Below are 6,264 nucleotides of genomic sequence, written 5' to 3' on the forward strand. Positions count from 1 at the left end.
GTGCCTAATGTAGCCCCACAAATGCAAAAAAGTAGACATACAACAAAAAGGGAAAAATATACAAAATTCTTCAAAAAAATTTCTATGTTTTCCAAATATTGTGTGGATTAATGAAACCCCACAAATACAAACTAGACAAATGGCAGATTTAAATAGTCAATCAAAATAATTCAAAATTTTCCTATGGTTTACAAAACAACAAATATTGAGGGGGTCAGATGTAGCCCCTCAAATGCAAACTTGACATACAACAAATAGAGACAAATGACAACGATGCAAAACCAAATTAAAAATGGCGTAGGTGCATGATTCCCATAGGAGAGAAGAAAAATTCAGAGAAGACTAATCATGAACCAATTATGTATTAGCATAAGCATAATAGTAATTAACTGGATTAATAAAAGGGTAAAACTGACCAGAAGTTCACATAAACTTGAAAAAAATACAAGGCACGAAAAAGTTTTGGTATCAAACTATTACACAATAACGGAAAGTTCTAGCAACAGATGACCTAAAATTTAGTAGCAACATGCATACTAGTAGCTATAGATAGCTAGGAGAAAGTAAGAAGCAATTTCCATCAGAAGTTGTGATCTACACATATGAAAACAAAACCACCTTAAATTCTCAAATTCAATCATTTAAGATAATTACATGTAAAGATAGCAAAAATTACACCAAATAAGTTACTGTCAGATTAGTCAAAACATATTGTAATTCAGATCTTGTGAACATAGGGAATACTATTACAGAAAGACAAATAACATCACCAACATTAAGTGGAATGTGGCATAAAAGTACATACTGCAGTCACATCTTTCTCTTCTTAGAGGAACTAGCACCATCATCTCTGATCCTCAGAGTCCTCCTTTCTTCTGCCTTCTTCTGGGCCCTTTCCTCTTTCTTGCGTTTCAAAGTACTCTTTGTCTACCTCAGATTTCCATTCATCAGGGTTGGCATCTCTGACATTGAGGTTAAGTCTGCTAGCCAAATCATCTTGAAGGTAAACAAATGATATCTTTCGAAATCCGATCATAGTGTTCTCACAAACTTGGACTTTCCCATGGAGTTTGTTAGCATCAGCGGGAGAAGAGCACTTCACAAGAAATTCCCCAGAAGCAGCAATCTGATCAATCTTGAAATCACCATTATTAAGCATATTCTGAATAACTTGGGTGACTTTGTACAAGACCTCCTTAGAAGGAAATGCTTTTTCAACAGCAGCATACACTAGGTTGTTGGTGGGTCCATCCTTTAGATCCAAATTCTGCGCAAGGGCCTTGTTTAGAAAGACATTCACCTCAACAAGTTTCCCCACCAAATTCAGCATTTTCCTAATTATCATGAAAAAATAACAAAATTATACAAAGGTGCTAGAAACTAGAAATATTAAATCAGACATGATAGAATTGACATGAACATTTTGTACAAATGACAGTACAATGTGCGCTGTCAAATTCGGCAGTAAGCACTGTCGTATCTCAAAAATATAACATAAGTACTAACAAATGCTCATGTATGATTATCATAAGGAATAAAGGAAAAAAATACCAGGGGAGCAAAACCAGAAATGTGCTTAGGAAAAAAGGAAGATCAATTACATGACCTAGCTGTGCAAAAAAGTGATAAACAACTTGATATAGTGCATATATGAAAAATATGACACTAATTCTGTATTAGAATACCTTGAAGCTAGTTGGAGAATAAAGAACAACTCTGCAAAAACAGAAAATAAAAAAGTGAGTATATAAGAGGCATAATTAGATTCTGAATGGATACAATTTTAAGGTAACAATAAGAAAAATTAATATAAACTTAGTGCTAACCAGATTTACATGAACATGATATGCAAATGACAGTGCAATATACACTATCAGATCCTACATAAAGTACTATCAAATTAAATGAATATATATAGTGTCATATCTAAGCATATACCATGTGTGCGATATATCTCAGCTCGCCCATAAATTAAATGACACAGGTAGAACACCACAGAAAAACAAGCATTTTCCTTATGAAAATATAAAATGAGAAGAGTATTAACTTAAGAACAAAAGAAAAAGAATAACTATAAAAGTTGGGTGACATAAAAATTCAAATTTTGATAACTAATTTAGACCAAAACCAATGGCACCATGAGCTCTAGACCCAACCATAAATTAGCTATCAATTGGGCTTGTCAACAACCTAAATCATGTCCATCTCCGATTGTAGGAAAATTTAAAATCTTTAAATTCTGCACACAGCCAACAGTGAAGGCTGATGCCAAACCTCACCCATAAATCAGAACCCTCCACTGATAGCTGGAGGGACCACGTCAACCAGCTGAGAAATCACTAGTAGGGGATGTAAAAATAAAGAGAGCAAATTTTGAATAAAGATATAAAGCAAACGTGAAACAAGCTGAAGAAAGCACACAAGCACCAGGCATCAATAATACGCTGAAAAAGTACACAATTTTAAATAAAGTGGAAAGAATAGGTTTATATGCTAATAGTAAAAAATGACATAGAACTGTGAACTGTCATAACCTAGATATAGTATTGAGAAAAATTGATCAAACATTGACACGAACATATTATACAAATGACAGTACAAAGTGAATTGTCAAATTGAGCAAAATGCGCTGTCGTATCTGACAATATACCTAAAATACTATCAAATCATATATAAAAACTACTTCATATTAAGATAAGGTAGAAAAACTTTAATGGCTGCACAAAGCCGATGTTGAAGGCCGATGCCAAACAATGCCCATAAATCAGAAACACAGTTTTTGAAAAGTGCACAGTTTCAATAAACTCGAAAGAAACACATTTATATACTGATTGTAAAGTTGACATGAACATACTTAACAAATGACCCAGTGCGCTATGAACTGTCAAAACCAAGATATGGTACTATGAATTTAATAATATACACTGTCATATATCAGAAATTGCTGGAATTGGCTAGTTGGAAAAGCAGAAACATCTATCAGAATAAATAACAGAAACAAAAAAAGAGACCGAAAAGAGAAGAATTATGGTTGAAAATTACCTTCGAGGGAGTTGGAGATTAAAAGAACAAATCTGCATAAAAATAAAGTAATTTAGAACAAAGAGTGAGAAAAATTATTAATTACATAGAGTATTTACTAGGCAACATTTTTTTAAGAAAAAGAACAAGTTTTAGTAAATCATAATCAGACCAAGAAAGCGAAATGGCAACAATAGCTCTAGACTCAACCATAAACAACACTTTCCAATTAGCTTGCCCTTTGAAAAACGTAAAATGTGTCCAACCCGATTGGAGGGAAAATTAAAATCTTTAATGGCTGCACACAGCCATCAGTGAAAAAGGCCTAGGCCAAAAGCCCACCCAAAAATCAGAATCCTCCACTATGAGCAGGAAGGTACACGTCAGCCAGCCGGAGAAATCAATAGTAGGAATATACTTAACAAATGACAAGAGCATACTTAACAAATGACAGTACACCATGAACTGTCAGAATCTAGATATAGTACTGTGAAATTAAAAATAAGCACGGTCATATATAATAAATATATCATCTGCATGTTGTAAAAAGAACTATACAACAGAAACTGTTAGAATAGATACTACTTCTAAAATTGAAAAGGGATATGACAAACTACAAAGGCAATTGAAAAATGTAATATAGAAAACATAGAAGATAGAAAGCACACAAAATTGTAGTAAACTAATCTGTAGATTTATGACTAGAGAGGCAGATAAAAAGTGTAGTGACAACAAGTTAGTAAAGTAGAATAACAACATCTATAAAAGAAAAAAATTATGTACCTTCATTGCAGATTGATTTGAATCAGGAGAAGAAGATTGAATTAATCTCTGATGAAAAGAAAAGAATAGATAAAACAAATTAGTTTATAGAAATTTGCATGTAGAAGCATGAAATAATTATAGAAATTCCAACATAGAACCATTAAAAAAGTGGATATGACAAGGCCGATGTGGCTGACCTATACAGAGCTAGTAGAAATTCTAGGAAAATACACTATTGACAGCCTAACAATAGATGCCATGAGAAAAATACATAGATCCAAAAATATACACCATTCAGATATCTTACACCAATGCCAAAAAGGATGAGCGCATGGTAGAAGACATATGGGTACATAAAGCCACCAAACAGCAGCAAAATTTGTGATGATCAGTCAAGATTTTCAGGAACCGAGAAGAACAATACTAAAAAGATTTCCAGGAACTGAGAAGAACAATACTAAAAGTCCTACATTGTAAAGTATTATACCAAGCAGAGGTAGTAGCATTTTTTTATGAACCGGAACATTACAGTTCATTGGCACATGTAGAAATGATATTTATAACTGCAGCAATAATAGCAAACGGAGTTAGTAGCATTTTATATGAACCCCAACAAGAAAGTTTGCTACCAGAACTGCAACTAGACAAAACAACATCATCCGAAATAGCAAGTCAATGCTCCAAATAGACACATCATCTGATGCGATTTGGGATCCGCATGAACATTTGAACCAAAATCAACTGCGGATAATAAAAATCACCACGGATTTGCTAAACCACACAGTACAATGATACTCCATAATACCAAATCGTAGTAGAGATCAATCAGAACTACATTTACAGAGATTAAATCAATCAAATCGAGATCTAAAATACGCAATCAAAAGTAAAAAAAAGGAACCAAAATAGCATAGAAATGAGCATCCAGAACTGCAGTGGGACGTCGACGGAAGGGGTGGGTGGAGACGTCGAGGATGGCGAGCTCCGGGCAGTAGCAGCATGAGAGGAACATGGGTCGGCGGGGTCCATCACAAATTTGAAGGCTATATGTGTCCTCTTGTCCAAAACGTAGCTTACTTATCTCTTTCCCTTGTTTGAGATTATAGATTGTATCGTTTTTTTGTATTTAAGGCCTTGCTTATTACGTGGTATTACGTGGGAGTTACTAGTTTTATATCACTATACACTTTTTTTTTCCTTTCTTATGAAAATTTTGTGCTCCAAACACATGCACTGTTGACTGTTCAGACCATATACCAACGAAGTTCATGCAGTCACTTCCAATGACCGCACCAGTTGAGGGGAAGTTAGTACAGGCACCATAGGCTTTAAACTAAAGTATCGAACCTAAAGTATCTGTGCATGTGGAGGTTCAACGAGAGTCTCCAGATTAAAACGAAGCCCATCAACAAGTTGGTCCATGGCGCTAAATGCTTCTTAAACGTAGTCGCTCTCGCTGCGCTGCAAAAACATCTCTATCTGTGCTCCGCCCCAGTAGCTCAGCTGTCGACGAGTTTTCTTTTTCGGACACAGACGGAGAAGATAAGGACGCAACAGGAAAGGAGGGCCCTGAATTTTTTCCCTATTCCTATTCTGCTCGATCGCCCGAACAAACAGTTAGCTCCGGAAAGATACAAGGGCAACTGACGCGGTGATGTGTCCACTCGCATGTGCGAGGGAGGGGAGCCGGACGCCGACCGCCGCGCGGCGCTGCGCTGCACATTTGCATGTGAGGTGCGGGCCACCGCGGAGAAGGCAACGGCCGCCGGGCCCGGGCTGTCGAACCAACCAGTGGCCGGCACGAAGAGCCGCGGTGCTCTCGCCATCAGCCGAGGCGCGCAGCGAGCTCGCGCGCCAGATTTGCTGGCCCCGCGTCGTCGTCGCGCTCGCATCCACCGTTGCCGCGGCTGGCCTCAGGTCTCGTCTGCCCCGTCGTCGTCCGTAGTGTTCTCCGGAGGCCGGGCGACCTGTGGAGCCGTGGGCCGTGGCATCGTGGGCGATGTCTTCGGTTGCGCGCGCACGGCGGCATGGGCTGCTCGCAAAGTGGGCGGGGTATGGTTCAGGAATGCAGCGCCGGGGTAGTGTGGGGCTACTGGGTTGCACCTGCACGTATCATCAGCAGACCGAGTAGCACTTCATGCAATCACGGATGGCCTAACGCTCAGTTTGATGTTGCTTCTGAGAAAACGACCTTAACTTCTTGTGCATTCAGCGGCAAAGTTTAGAAATGTCCAGGCAAGACGTCCGTACGTGGTTGGCTTGTAGAAATTCCTATTTGGGTACTTAAATAACGGGCAATCAAAATCTACCGGTTCAATCTGAAACAGCCCAATTTGCTGCGTTTTCTTTCAGTTGATGCTAAGATTCTTGCTGGTTTTCCTGAGATTACTACCAGCAATCATCTTCAGAAATGGCACACACGCAGTTTGCAGGCGATCGAGGCATGTGCTATGCAGGAAGAAAGAGAAAGCAACATCA

At 38.1% G+C, this 6,264-nt stretch overlaps 1 long non-coding RNA gene across 1 annotated transcript; it reads right to left on the reverse strand.

Moving 5' to 3' along the window:
* Positions 1 to 603: 603 nt before the first annotated feature.
* On the reverse strand, positions 604 to 4,808 carry LOC117839834 (uncharacterized). Its single transcript, XR_004636898.1, has 4 exons — positions 3,805 to 4,808; positions 3,043 to 3,074; positions 1,686 to 1,716; positions 604 to 1,334 (listed from the first exon to the last, which is right to left on the reverse strand). It is a non-coding gene; the product is annotated as an uncharacterized lncRNA (long non-coding RNA).
* Positions 4,809 to 6,264: the final 1,456 nt, after the last annotated feature.

Source organism: Setaria viridis, chromosome 9 (assembly GCF_005286985.2).
Source record: "Setaria viridis chromosome 9, Setaria_viridis_v4.0, whole genome shotgun sequence".
NCBI classification, from domain to species: Eukaryota; Viridiplantae; Streptophyta; class Magnoliopsida; order Poales; family Poaceae; genus Setaria; species Setaria viridis.